This window comes from Myotis nattereri (assembly GCF_964212035.1).
Source record: "Myotis nattereri genome assembly, chromosome: 8".
Classification (NCBI taxonomy): Eukaryota; Metazoa; Chordata; class Mammalia; order Chiroptera; family Vespertilionidae; genus Myotis; species Myotis nattereri.
This window is the reverse complement of record NC_138083.1, coordinates 41,009,544-41,025,493: the sequence shown is the minus strand read 5'-3', so window position 1 is coordinate 41,025,493 and position 15,950 is coordinate 41,009,544.

Sequence of the window (15,950 nt, the reverse complement as noted above, 5' to 3'; positions counted from 1 at the left end):
TGTGAGGGGTTGATTGCTTTTTTTTTCTTCCTTCTTCTCTCCCCCCTCCCCCCTCAATTGTTAGCCCCAGCACCATTATAGAAGAGTTCCTCCTTTTCCACTTAATTGTAATGTCACTTCTTCCATATATGTGTGTGTCTCCTCGGATCTCTCTATTCTGTTCCACAGACCATTTATATCTGCATCAACTCCACTGTCTTATTTTCTATAATGTTATAATTATTCTTGTCTGCTAGGGCATACTATACTTTTCAAGTCTAGGTGGATGGATAAATAAAAGACTTCCTTTTTTATTAAACAAATAAAATACTTCCATTTAACTTAAAAAATCTCAGGCATGTCAGTTCTAAAATGTGCTGGCATTGGCATTGAGTATTATAAGAAAATGAACTGATTAAAAAAGAAGTCTTTCCTTCAATAGCCATATTTGAACCAAATGTACATTCTCTTGTAAATATATAACAGAAAGCTAGGGTATACTTTGCTGAAGGCTAGTGATGATTGCCTAGTTTTTTTTTTTTTTTTTTTTTACAGAGGTGTGAAGATACATTTGGGTTTTCTTCTTGCAGGAACCAGAAATCAGCAGTTAAAATGTAAAGTGGCGAAGACATACAAACTCATACTTTCATGGACTTCTACTCACGAGGACTTGCATTCCACTCTTCCCTCTCATTCACACAAACACGAAAAGGCCCGCCTGAGTGAGAAAGTACTGTCTTTACAGAAAGCTCTACTTCACCCAACTTGACCCCATTTTCACGAAAAAATGTATATATCAGAGTAGATAATGAAGTTCTCCCAAAGATGCCTTCTTTAGAGTTATCTAAAGTTTATCAGCAAAATAACTTTGACTAAGTTAAATGGCGATGTGTCACACACCCAAAACGTGTGAAGCAATTTGAAAAAATATTTTAAATATGCCATGGATTTGTAAATTAATGCAGGGCTCACTGTGCTTGAATTTCCATTTCTAAACTGCTTCATTTGCATGCAAAGAGTGGGCAATTTTTGTGTGTGTGAAAATTTAGCCTTAAGAAATGAAAATCAAAAACTCAGCAACTTGAAAAGAGCTGTTAGGCATAGAAATTGTTTAATCGGTTTCCAGCAGGGCCAATGGTGTTGGCATTTTGAAATACCAGATTGGATTGGCATCCTAGAAAAAAAAATCCTCAGCTCAGAAAAAGTCGCCTAAAAAAGCCACTATCTACAAAGTGGTGAAGGAAGATAGCCGAGATATGACAAATGCCAATGAAATGAAGTCTGCGATCGAGAGAGAGCCTGAAGTGTGAAATGAACAAATGTTATATGTGATAAAATTTCTGTCAGTGCTACCCCAATCATCTATTCTGACAAATACAATGCTCAATCAGGAGATCAGGTGCTTTTGTCTAAGGGAATTTTTCCTGGTGGGTGTTTTAAGAGGACCCAACATTGTGGGTGCATCTACCAGTTGATGTTCTCACTTTAGAGTGTATTGAAAAAGGGGTCTAATAAGTCCCTCTGTAACAAGGTTGAGATCCCCAGCTTAGATTTTCATTCCAAGGTTTTTAAAATCCGAGTTTAAAATAAGATTGCATTTAAACACAGCTCTACATTTTGTAATGCTTTTGAAGTGCAGACCTTGAAAACTAGACCAGAATACTGTATTTTGTTAGAGACTATATTTCTTTATCTATAGTATCTCAAATGAAAGATGCAAAGTTAGATCTACTTATATATAATGATGATGGTGGTGGAGAGTATAATAAATAATAGTCATAAAGAGCCCAATAATAGTATTAAACACTATTTATTACACACACTTTCTGGGTACCTGCTTTGTGTGGGCACTATCCTAAGTGCTAGGGATACAAAAAGGAATAGGAAACACACACGGTGCCCTCAATAAGTTTAGCCTTTTCAGTGAATCTCTCTTCTGTGGGTTTTATAAAACCAGTTGTGTTACCTAATTATCTAGTTTTCTCCTAAAGGACCTTCTGAATACAAAAGGTCTAGATAGCAAGGAAGGTGATTCTATCCCTTCCTATTTCCCCTGTACCCCAATTCCATGAAAGAGTGGAGAGCTCAAGGAATGTGATACTGTGTCCTACAGCATTTGAGCCAGGTGCTTTGCTCACACTGATTCTTCTCCCTGCAGGAGAGCCGAAAAAATGGAGTATCAACAATTCTGGGTCCATTCCTAGGGCTGGGGATGGAACTGGTGGGTGAGAATAAGAGGATCCCATGACATCCTCATGTTGGGATCATTGCTATCTGTGTTGTTGCTGAAAAAGAATAAACCTCATGATCCAACTTATTCAGGCAAGAATCCTAAGTTCTTAACACAGTGTATCAATGTTTGTTGATTGAACAAATGACAATCCAGGGATGACAGGCATGGAACCAGAGCATCTTAGAAAATATTTCTGTGTCATAAAGTTCTGTAGTGTCTTTCAAAATAAGAGCATCAAACAGCAAATCTTAATTTGTGCCTACTATGAATAGATTCAAAACTAATTCTAAAATATGCTTATAGGGAAGCGAGAGGAAAGGATTGTAGAACTGAGGCGGGAACATTGCAAGAATGGAGAGATCCTCGGGCATTGCTCTTCTTCTCTCTGTGGTGACCTGTAGACAGGTGTATATGGTTCAGGCTGAACCAGAAGGGCTGAGACTTGGGTTCTGTTTGTACCCTTATCAACTCGCTATTGAGTATGAGTAATCTTGTGATTTACACACCCATATGGATATAAAATAATTTATAAATTAATTTATAATTTATAATTAAGTTATAATTATAAATTATAAGTTAATTTATAATTAATTTATAAAACATGTGTATATAAAATATACACATGGGGCATGTATCCCTATATCTAAATAAAATTACTTTATAAAATATGGCTATACGTGGGGCATGTATCCCTATATATAGGGCATGTGTCCCTATATCTAAATGTTATCCTCAAAGAATCAGGATTCATTTTTCTTGTGACTTCGTCAAAAGTCCATACTAAATGATATTGATTAGCACATGGAAAATGCTTTAAGATTTATGTTAAATGATATTGAACATAAAACCCACATTCTTGGTATGACCCCAGCTAGTACCCTATTTTACGTACGAACAGTGTGAAGCCGGGTATGGGGTTGAGGATTGGCAGTTATCCTCAAATCCTCTGAACCAACAGGAATGCACCTGGCTTTCAGGAACAGAAAATCTGAATACTGGTGGCCTAGGCAATTGACACTGAATTTTTGAAAACAAGGAATATGGAGGTAGGCACTTGTAGATTGGTGCAATGGCTCAGCAATGTCTTTAAACATCCAGGAGCCAGAATTTTTTGCAAACCTCTTGTTTGCAATATGGCTGCCTCAGCTCCAGGCATTACATGTTCATGCTAGCATCCTACATGGACAATGAAGGCCAGAGGCTAAAGATCTTATCTTCAGATGCTCTGCCTTTTTAGAAGTAAGGAGAGCCCTGATAATTCTCCCCTTTACTCTCATTGTTCAGAATGGTATCACACAAAGACGCTGCACAGTTTTTGAGGCAGGATAATTGTTGGATTAGCCATTATTTCATTCTTGGTGCTGGGGGAGACCTACCTTCCCTGAGATCTTGGGATATCTGCTTGCTACCTGAGCTCACTGTCAGAGTTCCATGGTCAGGGAAGGGAGGTGTCTGCAGCCTGTGGGATGTGCTGGTGTCCTGCATCTAAGAGTTGAGGGAAGCAGTATGAGACAGGCTAAGCAGTGGGTTGGACCATGGACTATGGAGACAGAGGACCCAAGACTGAATTCATAATGATCTGCCTGTAACCAGCATTATGACCTTGGGGCAAGTTTCTCAATTCCCTGCTTTAGAGTTGAATTCTGTGTAATAATACCTACCTCACAGGATTGTTATGAGAATTAATGAGATAATGTAGACAATGCACTTGGCACAGAGCTGAGCAAGTGTGTTAAAGGATTCAGAAGCAGGGGCCCCCTCTACCATTTCAGAGCCAGTAGGTGCAGAGTGGAGGATCCTCCGCTGCTTCATGCTGATGAGGCTTTGGGCTCACTTTGGGAAAGGTCGCTGTTCGGGAGGCCAAGCTTGTGGGCTAATGGCTCTGTCATGAACTTGCTAGGTGTTTGTGACTAAGTAAGTTCCCTTTTCTGGGCTTCAGTTTCAAGTATAAGATGGGAATCAGGGCTGAGTGGTCTGCAAGTTCCGTTCAGCTCTGACATTCTGTCTCAGTGGTGGCTTTCTGTGGTGGACAGGTGGCGGCATGGGTCCTGGAGGGTCTTCAGGGTTCACCTTCAGCACACTCATTGAAAACACTGGAGACTTCCCATGCTGTCACTAAAGGCACTGTTTGTTGCTCTCCACATAACAGTGGAATGTAAATGAGGGGCTAGTACCCTCCCCATGGTCCATATGCTTTTTTTAAAAAAAATATTTTTTTTTTTATCGACTTCAGAGAGAATGGGAAAGGGAGAGAGAGATAGAAACATCAATGATGAGAGAATATCATTGATCGGCTGCCTCTTGCACGCCCCTTACTGGGTATAGAGCCCACAACCTGGGCATGTGCCTTTGACTGGAATTGAACCTGGGACCCTTCAATCTGTAGGCCAACGCTCTATCCACTGAGCCAAACCGGCTAGGGCACCATATGCTCTTTAAAATTAAAAGTAGCCACTGGAATAAGTTAGATGCTTCATTGCTGAAATGGCTAGTGACTTCACCCAAAAGGGCCTCCCTGGGTCTGAAACCCCAGGTTCTGTCCCACTGTCTGTCAAGACTTGGTTTGACTTTGGAACTTGATTTGACATCAGTAGGATATTCGTAAATGCTCTTTGTTAACTTTGTACTTATTTAGTTTCAATAAAAACAAGGCTAATGCCTAATTAGCATTTTAACAATAAATAAATTAGAGCTTGAGATTGCTATGACAATATACTCTGTTAGAAGAAGAATTGAAGAACACAGTCTAAAAATAAAGGCCAAACCATAACCACACTCTCCTTTCCCTCTGGAAATCAAAACCACAGCAACGGCTTCATGACGGAGGAGGAATAATGAAAGGAACGGAACACTTCTCTTCCCACCTAATCGTGGGAAGGTGGTTGTGTGGAGCTGGATGAGGAACAGTTGTATCCGAAACAATGAACTTGCCCTGCGAGGCTTGATTATTAGTTCCACTTAAAAAAAGCAACAACAGCAAGGATAAATGAAAACCCGATGTTGGGAGGTTAAAAAAAACTGCGACCTCCAAAAACTAAGTAGTCATTTGCAAAATACTGTTCCCATCAACAGAACGGTTTCCCTTTGAAAAACTGTCGGCTGCTCCCCATACCGTCCTAAAAATTATTCTTTCTTCCTGTCGGACATGGAGCTGCTCCAATGCTTCATGAAGTCTCTGTCATGCACTAAAAAAGTCTGAGTGTCGTTGTGGAATAATCAGCCTCAGATTTAACGTCACACATTTCCCAAGGCCTGTTGCAATTAGGGGAAATTTGCTGCTAGTTGTGATGAAAGGAGCCTGTGCTGAGACAAGAGGTACCTGTGCGATGGGGTGTGGCATGGCCTGTGGCTCACACCAGCCCTTGACATTGGCCCAGACCTTTGGAATTCTGGATACTTCGCACTCTTAGGTTTATATACAACATAGGACAGAAGGGCAAGTATCCACCTGTGTTCTGAGTTTATCTAAACTGCTTCATGGTGATGTATCCTGAGGCCTGTATGTCTAAGAAACAAACTAACAAATATAGAAACAGAAATAAGTAAAAGAATCCCATGGAGTGATGATTAGTTCCACAGCCACAAAACACTCCTCCAGGTGAAATAATTTTTGGGAGAGAATGAATCCAGAGCGGAGATATTGAAAGCATTTTCAAATTTAGAAATTCGTGTACATGTGCATGTGTATGTGTATTTGTATGCACCAGCACACACTGAATTTTATCCTCCCTGATTTTGGGGGGAATCTGATAATAACATTTATCCTATAATTAACCTGATGGCTTGCCTCTTTTCTGTGCAGACCTCTCCCCACCCCCACCCACTGGGCCTAGGCCCCACTTTGGGAGGAGATTTAGGAAATGATTGTGCTCAGTTAAGATCCATGGAAGGACACTTGGGCGTAGAAGAGTCCTCACAGCACAGCCAGTGTGGCTCACTGGTTGAACATCAACCCATGAACCAGGAGGTCACAGTTCAATTCCTGATAAGGGCACATGCCTGGGTTTCGGGCAAGATCCCCGTAGGCGGTTTGCAGGAGGCAGCCCATCAATGATTCTCTCTCATCATTGATGTTTCTGTCTCTCTCTCTCCCCCTCTCCCTTCCTCTCTGAAATAAATAAAAAGATATTAAAAAAAAAAAGAGTCCCCATAGCCTGCAGTGAGGTGGAGTTGGGTAAAAAAATTAGGGGCAAATTAGTAATAAAAATGTTCCATGGTAAAATGTAATCTAGGGTCTTAGGCCCAGGCCAAGTGGACTGGGGACACAGGCAGGCACACTGGGCCAAAGCTCTTAAACAGAAACAGACCTGAGGGCTGAAATGGCAGAGGCTGTACATCTCAGGGCTTTGCAGCCGCCTGCGAGCATTTGGAACCTGAGCACAGAAATTCAGAGCTGACGGGAGCTTACTGGTTACTAGATCCAGCCCTTCATGTTGCAGATGAGGAAACTGAGTTAAGTGCTTTTCCCCAACGTCCTACCTAACTAAATCAGAGCACAATCCGGGCTGGGGCCCAGGCGCCCTGTTCTCGGGGCTCCCTTATAGATTTGGTCTCTTCTGCTGGCTGAAATTTTACCAGAAAGTAATAAAGAAAATATAGGAAACCAGATTTTACAAAGAACTGGAAAAGTGATGAGGGAATAACAGCAAACAAGGTTATCGTATAAAGGAAGAGTTTTTCAATGCCAGCTACACACTAGAACTCCCTCCGAAGCTTAAAAGTAAATGCAGTGACAACATCAATCTGTTGTACACCTGAAACTAATATAATGCTGTATATCAACTATAATAAAAATAAATAAAAAATATAAGCCTCCACATTACACTAATTGAAATCAGTGTGAGTGAGGTCCTGACTGACCACTGAGAAAGCTCCCAGATGGTTATCATGTGCAACCAGAGTTGGCATGAAAGATCTGAATTTGAATCCTGCTGTTATTAGCTGTGTGACTTGAGACAAGTTACTTAACCTCTCTGAGATTTGGTTTGCTCCTGTGCCGGAGTCTTTTCGCAGCAAGGGTTCAGGAATCTGGAGAAGGGGCTGACGCATAAATGGATACACTAGACAAGAAATATAAATGTGGAAGGCATGGGGGAAAGCCAGGCGGAGGCCTCATTCTCTAATGAAGTGGGCTCGCAGAATCTCTGGACCCACAGCTTTTTATTTACACATTTTGTCCTTTAGCAAAGCAAACATACATATCAAAGGTAAGGTTTGGTAAACAATAAAAGATTATCAGGTTAGGGGAATTGCCCTCAGCTGTTCAACCAGCAGCAGGTAATATGCAAATTTTCAGCCCTGGTGAATATCATGAAGTCTATCAGCCTTTTGAGGACTTTTCGCATTTATTATGACCTGCTGGTCTTAGCCTCCACCACTCCTGTGTGACATGGAGCTGGTAATGCCTGACTTCTGAGATTGCTGTGAGATTCAATAAGAGCAGCATGTGTTGTGCAGGTATATGTCCTTAAAGGTGTGTCTCCTTTATGGGAACCTGAATCTCAGGGATTATTCTTAGGGGGTCAGTTTTTATTTTGTAAGCTATTACTTAGTGAGTGTTCTTTTCTAGTGTATTTCTAACTCCTTGAGCACATTCTCAGCAATTTTCACTAAACATTCAGGGATGGTACTTGTAGGTAGTCACCAAGAAAGTGGTGCTTAATTCACTGACAAAGCTACTTCTTTGGGATTCTGTTGGCTGCCTGGAGGAGGTGGGCCTCCTGGCTCTTGTTATAGGGAATTGTAGAGCTTTTCAGGATGAAACTACACAAAGGCAACCTTAAGTGGCATCCAGTCACATATGGGGAAAGACTTGTCTTTCTCTCTTTCACTCCTGCCTGTGTTATCAGGCATTTCACTTACTAATATCACTAAACAGAAGTGGTCTCAGAGTCTTCCTCCTTAGAATTTAACATTGTTTCTTAATTCTGTCTATGTTTGTCTTTTTTTATGGTAAGTGGTACAGGTTTTCCATTTTTAAAAACTTAGTGTAAGAAAAAAATGTGCTGAGTTAAAACTGAAGTGAACCACATAGGAGTGGTTAGCAGACAGAGAAAGAATGGGGACAGTGGAAGATTTCTGGGTTCCCGTCTGGGCTCACCTGTGAGATCTCGTGCTAGAACAGTAACACACTATTTCTGGGTCTCCGTTTCTTCAACCATAAAATTAAAGTGCTGGACTTGACAATGCCTAAGGTTGCTTCATATTTAAGCATACCTGATATTCATCATTTGTTCTTTAAGGGATAGTCTCACTCATCAAAGATATGAAAAACACTCCATAAAACAAAGAAAATGGGATAGAAAATAAATTTCTCTCGATTTCATGTTTCTGTAGACAATCTTGCAGGTTACTGGTTCTTAATAAAGTCATGCCTTGCCTGTAGCTGCAGTTATCTCTTGCTGACAGCCCCTAATCTTTCATTTTAAAGACTGTTGTGATCTGGGTGATTACCTACATTCAGGTGTAATGCCCAAGCCAGGTGTGTTCTTTTGTGAATTTCCCAGGCAATTAGATCTGTGGTTTTATTGCTGGGTTAGCTATTTTCCTCTCTTATTATTTTTTATTTTTTGCATTCTTGGGAAATCTGAAATACAAAACAGATTCTCCCACTGTAGAGTGGTAGTAAAACTCGAATTGGTATAAAAACAGCATCGGAGCCAGTGTACTCAGTGGTCAGAGTGGGACCATCCAGATTACAACTCCTCAGATACATAAGGGACACACTCAGGGGCCAGACTCAGTGAGCACCAAAGTCCCACTGAAGCAAGTCTTGCCCCATCAGGGTGTCTCCAGCACAGAAGATCTCCTACCATAGACACAGCTGATTCTCACAGCCAATTGGCCTGGAGGTCAATTCCTCCCAGTGATACCTACAACAATCAAGGCTTAACTACAACAAGACTGTGCACAAAGCCCACAAAGGGGTGCACCAAAGGGGTGCACCAATCACCTCAGGTAATTGGGGAGGCTGAGCCACTGGGCCCTATAGGACACCTAGCACACAAAGCCACTCTTATCAACACAGGGAAGCAGCCAAAATGCAGAGACAAAGAAACAGGCCAGAAATGACAGAAATGGAGGAAAGCAAACTACTGGATATAGAGTTCAAAACCATGGTTATAAGGTTACTCAAGAATTTTCTAGAAACCACTGATAAATTTAGTGAAACCCTTGAGGATATGAAAAAGGACCAACTAGAAATTAAGCATTCACTGACTGAAATAAAGAATATTATACAGAGATCCAACAGCAGACTAGAGGATTGCAAGAATCAAGTCAAAGATTTGAAATATGAAGAAGCAAAAAACACCCAAACAGAAAAAGAAAAAAGAATCCAAAAATAGGAAGATAGTGTAAGGAGCCTCTGGGACAACTTCAAGCGTACCAACATCTGAATTATGGGGGTGCCAGAAGAAGGGAGAAGGCAAGATATTGAAAACCTATTTGAAGAAATAATGACAGAAAACTTCCCCTACCTGGTGAAAGAAATAGACTTACAAGTCCAGGTAGCGCAGAGAACCCCAAACAAAAGGAATCCAAAGAGGACCACACCAAGACACATCATAATTAAAATGCCAAGAGCAAAAGACAAAGAGAGAATCTTAAAAGCAGCAAGAGAAAGAAACTCAGTTACCTACAAGGGAATACCCATACGACTATCAGCTGATTTCTCAATAGAAACTATGCAGGCCAGAAGGGAGTGGCAAAAAATATTCAAAGTGATGAATAGCAAGAACCTACAACCAAGATTACTTTACACAGCAAAGCTATCATTCAGAATTGAAGGTCAGATAAAGAGCTTCACAGATAAGAAAAAGCTAAAGCAGTTCATCACCACCCAAATCAGTATTATATGAAATGCTGAAAGGTATCCTTTAAGAAGAGGAAGAAGAAGAAAAAGGTAAAGATAAAAATTATGAACAACAAATACACATCTATCAACAAGTGAATCTAAAAATCAAGTGAATAAATAATCTGATGAACAGAATAAACTGTTGATCATAATAGAATCAGGGGCACAGAAAGGGAGTGGACTGACAATTCTCGGGGAGGAAAGGGTTATGGGGGTGCGGGAAGAGACTGGAATAAAATCGTACACCTATGGATGAGGACAGTGTGTGGGGGGGTAAGGGCAGATGATGGGGTGGGAACCGGGTGGAGGGGAGCTATGGAGGAAAAAAAGAGGAACAACTGTAATAATTTGAACAATAAAGATTTAATTAAAATAATAATAAAAGCCGACACCGGTTTGGCTCAGTGGATAGAGCGTCGGCCTGCGGACTCAAAGGTCCCAGGTTCGATTCCGGTCAAGGGCATGTACCTGGGTTGCGGGCATATCCCCAGTAGGAGATGTGCAGGAGGCAGCTGATCGATGTTTCTCTCTCATCGATGTTTCTAACTCTCTATCTCTCTCCCTTCCTCTCTGTAAAAAATCAATAAAATATATTTAAAAAAAATAAATAATAATAATAAAAAGAAAGAAAATCATACTACAAACAAACAAAAAATCATGCTCATAACATCACATCATCTTCTCTATCCAAAATATAAAGAAGACTTCTGAAAAACAAACAAATACAAAACAGTATCAATTTGTTGCCATTAGTACTTTACTGGTTGCCACCAGATTCCTAACGATCTGAGTTTTGGTCCATAGTACACAGATGCTGATGGTGTGGGGCCGGTGTGCTGGGTTTTCCATGTTGTTCCCTAAGGTTGGTGCCTACTGGGCAGGGCCAGGACTAGGTTGAGGTTAGCAAGGTGCCCAGGGTGCAAGGTTCAAGGAGTCATTTCCAGGTTCCTGCAAGTGCTTTCCCCCCAATATGGACCTGCTGAGAATTGAGCTGCTGAGAATTCTCTCAGCACTGCTTTGGGTGGGGAAGAACTAATTATCACACCCAGTGACCATCCTTCTTCTGGCCTTCCCACCCTATGCCCTCACCCCTTGGCTACATGCCATTCTCAGCCTTAAGGCCCCCCTCCTTCACCAGTTCAAACCCTCCTTTCCCAGTAGCAACCCCTGTACCCCTCCTGTTTGTGTGGTTTCTGTTTCCTGTTCTCTGGGATGAGAATAAACGAACTCTAGAAATGGAATTTATAAGGACTGAAAATTCAGCCAGGGTCTTTTCAGTGCTTCCTGTGTCCCAACCATTGTTCAAAACACTTTTCTGATGCATAATTTTACCTAATTCTTTCTACATCATTACTAGAGGCCCAGTGCATGAAATTCATGCGGGGGGGGGGGGGTGCCCCTCAGCCCAGCCTAGGCTTGGCCAGCGATCAAGGCCTATCAGGGCTTTCCTTCCCCTGGCTGCAGGCAGCTGGCCCCGCCCCTGCCCCCACCGCTGCCACTGCTTGCCTCCCTCTGTGGTCGACAGGCATGGGGTGCGATTGCTTGGCTGGCCTGGGCCTCCCTCTGCAGGGCGATCGCTAGTTGGCCCCGCACACCTGCCACAGAGTTGCTGGCCGGTGGCCTGGGCCTCTCTCTGTGGGGAGATCAATCACGGAGCCCCCAGGTTGATCACTGCGCAGAGGGAGGCCCCGCCCACCCACTGCAGCACTGCTGGCTGTGTAGCTTGGGCCTCCCTCTTTGGGGTGATCGTGGAGCTCCCCTCCCCACATTGATCACCCCGCCATCCGGTGGCCTGGGACTCCCTCTGTGAGGTAATGGTGGGGTCCCTTGACCAATTGCACTGCACCTGCTTTGGCTGCCCTGGTGCCAGTGCGTGTCATGGCGTGGTTATCTGGAAGGTCGTCTGGACAGTTGTTCTGCTGTTCGGTTGTTTGGTTGATTTGCATATTATGCTTTTATTATTGTAGATACCCACCTCCATGAAGGGGAAATCAAGGCTTAGAAAATGACTCACTTTTTCCTAAGATGATAATGAGCTTCTGAAAGGAGGAATTTTACACGGCCCCATCCTGCAGGAAGTTTTTTTTTTGAAGTCTTCCAATAGAGGAGAAATATCAGGGGAGTTACCCAGAAGGTCAGCGTGTTTGGTATGGGATGTGAGCTTCCCTTGATTAGGGTGGGGTTGAGGGGGATGCTGCTGACAAGACACTGTAATTCTTTTGGTTGCAGAGATTTGGAAAAATAAGGAGGAGCCTGGAGGAGGATGCTCTGTTGAGAGTTGATTTTGAGGCAGGGGATCCATAGGCCTCAGAGATCTGGGCAGCCCCATAAAGGGAATGGGTTCCTTAGGTCTGGATTACAGGTGGATCCACACATCTTAGTCAATGACATTTCCTGGTAATGATGGCAACTCTGGGCGTAAGACTGAATTGTCTGGAAGTGTATGGAAAAGTTGTGTTAGGGAAATGGAGAGTTTGCTAGCAATTTATTCACTCACATACTTATTGAGCATTTTCTAAGTGCCACACATTATTCTTAGCACTGAGGATAGAGAGGTAAATCTCCAGATGAGAGCCTGGGTGGTTGGAAGCTATAGGTTGAACAGAGAAGGAGGAGCAACCAAGGGGACCAGGAATGAATAGCCAGGAAGGTGGCTGGAAAACCAGGAGGGAGTGTGTTAGGCAAGCCTAGAGAGGAGAGTTTCCAGTATAAGGAATAACAGGCTAAATCCCTATTGCAGGGGACAGGAACCTAGGAGGAAGGAGCTGTCAAAAATCCCCACATACCCCACCACTTACTAGTACAACCTGACAACTTACAGCTTTTCCTTTGGATAGAGCAAATGATGTACAATGATAAGGAAGCATAAATTTGCGCATGCTTGCAATCATTCTTCTGGGAGGCAACTTTTGGGAACTGTGGTGAGCTTTAAATTCAAGCATTTGAAGTGGTGTTCTTATTTGGAGTCAAAACAGATCCGAGCAACAGACTTAGGTAGGGAGCACCGAAAATGGAGCAGTGATTTCCAGAGATGTGGTGCACATCTGCCAGGATCAACCACGGGCCCTGCCAGATCCTTTGGGAGAGGAAATTCCAGAGAGCAGCCTGCCACCACAAAGGAAAGCTGAAATGGCAGCAACACCTCCAAAGGCAGAAAATTCAGAAAAAGTTCCTTGGAAACTAATTCCCCTTTGTGCGATCATGACAATGCCAAGATCCCAACCCATTTGCTCCTGAGAATAATTACAAGTTCTATTTGTATAATCCTTGAAAGCTTACAGAGTGCTTCCATGGGTGTTATCTGATGGATTTTATTTGAGCTTCGAGTGTGTGGACAGCTCAGATGTGAAGCCCTCAAATTCTCCTGCATCAGCTTGCTTAAGTCGCCCTGTCTCCCTTCCAAACTGGAGCCATGGGCACTGCGGCCACCCCTTGGGATGTGGTCTCTGACTTTAAATGGTTTGCCCCCCAGCAATCTTAAAAATGGAAAATCATGACTGAATCATGAGTGTAGGGGAGATGTTCTAGTTTTTTCTATATTTTAGAGTTTTCCAGATTTCCTTTTATAAGCATGGCTACATTTGTAATTAGAAAAAAAAGTTATTTATAAAATCAGGGGAAGCAAGCTTCTGAGATGCACCACAGTTGACAAGACTTAGCTTTTCAGGGCAAGTCTGACCAGCGGGATGGCCGGCTGCTTTGGTCAAATCTTCTGGATCAGAGGAGCCATTGGATTTTTGAATAGGGGCCATAGAGGTCATCTCTTCAACCCCCTTGTGTACCAGTCAGTGTGCAGAGAACACACCAGACAGAAGCAGCGTCCCACTTCTTTAAAATAGATACTTGGAACGCTTTACTGCCAGCAAAATGAAGCCAAACATACAGTCCTTTTAGATGAAGTGAGATGGATTTGGAATGTGCTATTTTCTCTCTTAAATAGTTTATTTTTTTTAATTAAATAATATGAGCTCCTTAAAGGAAATGTGGTAAAAAAAAAAAAAAACACATACCACATTCTATCCACTAAAGATGACCTCAAAATTTCTTTCCCCCAATCTTTGAAATGAAAGTAGGTGGGTATTTTGTTTTTGGTGTTTTTTGTTTGTTTGTTTATTTTTACATCATGGCATTTCTATTTATTTGAATTTCTAAATTTTCTTTTCCAGAATGATTTTCTAAATATGAATAATTAAGGTAACAATCCTATACAATAAAACCCTAATATGCAAATCAACTGAACAGCAGAACAACCAGTCGCTATGATGCGCACTGACCACCAGTGGGTAGATGCTCAACGCAGGAGCTGCTTCCTGCTGGTCAGAGTGCTCCCACAGGGGGAGTGCTGCTCAGCCAGAAGCCAGGCTCAGGGCTGGTGAGAACAGTGGCAGTGGTGGGAGCCTCTCTGCCTCTGTGGCAGCACTAAGGAACAGTGAGCCGAGCGGTAAGGAGCAGCGAGCAGGTGGGCAGTAAGGAGCAAGGGGTCCTGGACTGTGAGAGGGCGCAGGCCAGACTGGGTGCCCTCTCCCCCCAGTGCATAAATTTCGTGCACCAAGCCTCTAGTTCATTATAAAAGTGTTTTGTGGTGTTTGTTTGTTTGTTTTTAAGCTTTATCCAGAGTGAATGAAAGACTACCTCCCAAGCCTCCAATAGCTCCTGCAGGTCAATTTGTTCATTCAGGTATGGTTCTCTGAAGTGATATCCCACAAGACAGCCCACCAATCCTTTTATAGTATGATTCCCCTGTGTTGAGTTCCTAATTTTAATTTTAATAGAAGGGCAAATAGCTGATATATCAGCAGACTCCTTGTCTCTCCAAGTCTGTGTTTCTGTATTACTCAGAAAGATACCTTGACAGGGTATAATACTCTTGGTTTACAATGTTGTCTCCAAATGTTAGTCATCAATTCATTGTTGTTTTTTTTTTAGCATTTAGTATTTATATATTTGTTTTATATATTTTATTGATTTTTTAGAGAGAGGAAGGGAGAGGGATAGAGAGTTAGAAACATCGATGAGAGAGAAACATTGATCAGCTGCCTCCTGCACACCTCCTACTGGGGATGTGCCCGCAACCAAGGTACATGCCCTTGACTGGAATCGACCCCGGGACCCTTGAGTCCACAGGCTGACGCTCTATCCACTGAGCCAAACCTGTTAGGGCAGCATTTAGTATTTAAAAGTATGAGGCTGGTCAGACTTTTATTTCTTTGTGTATACATTGATTTTCTTTTCTGCCTATAAATTTGTAATATTTAAAATTCTATCCTAGTAGTTGCACATTTTTGGATGGGTCCATGTGGTTCCCTGCCCCCATACCCCTTTTTCCCACCCCAATGACTTTCTTGGAACATAATGAGCTGTCTGATCTGTGTATTCATATTTCTTATGTTTTTTTCTAGAGGAAGATTTTCTTAACTATGACTGTGGATACTGTATTGATTCCACTATTCTACTTTTTAAGTTTGATCTCTATTGTATGTTTTTATATTTTCTCCCATAATTTAAATTTTTGTCTGAATTTTAGAACTACTGAAGCTTGCTCAGCATTTGAATTTTTACAGTGTTGTTGTTTTTTCAGATTCAACATTCCTCTTTGTTCTTTTTTTTTCCTTTTATTTTTTTAATTTTTTTATCTTTCTTTATTGGTTAAGGAATTACAAATGTGTCCTCATCCCCCCATTAACCCCCAATTCCCCACCACCCGCACTCATGCTCTCATCCCCCTGTTGTCCCTGTCCATTGGTTTGGCTTATATGTATGCATACAAGTCCTTAAGTTGATCTCTTCCCCTTATTCCCACCTTCTCCTACTTTCCCTCAGGGGATTGACAGTCTGATCGCTGTTTCTCTGTCTTTGGATCTGTCCCTGTTCATCAGTCTATGT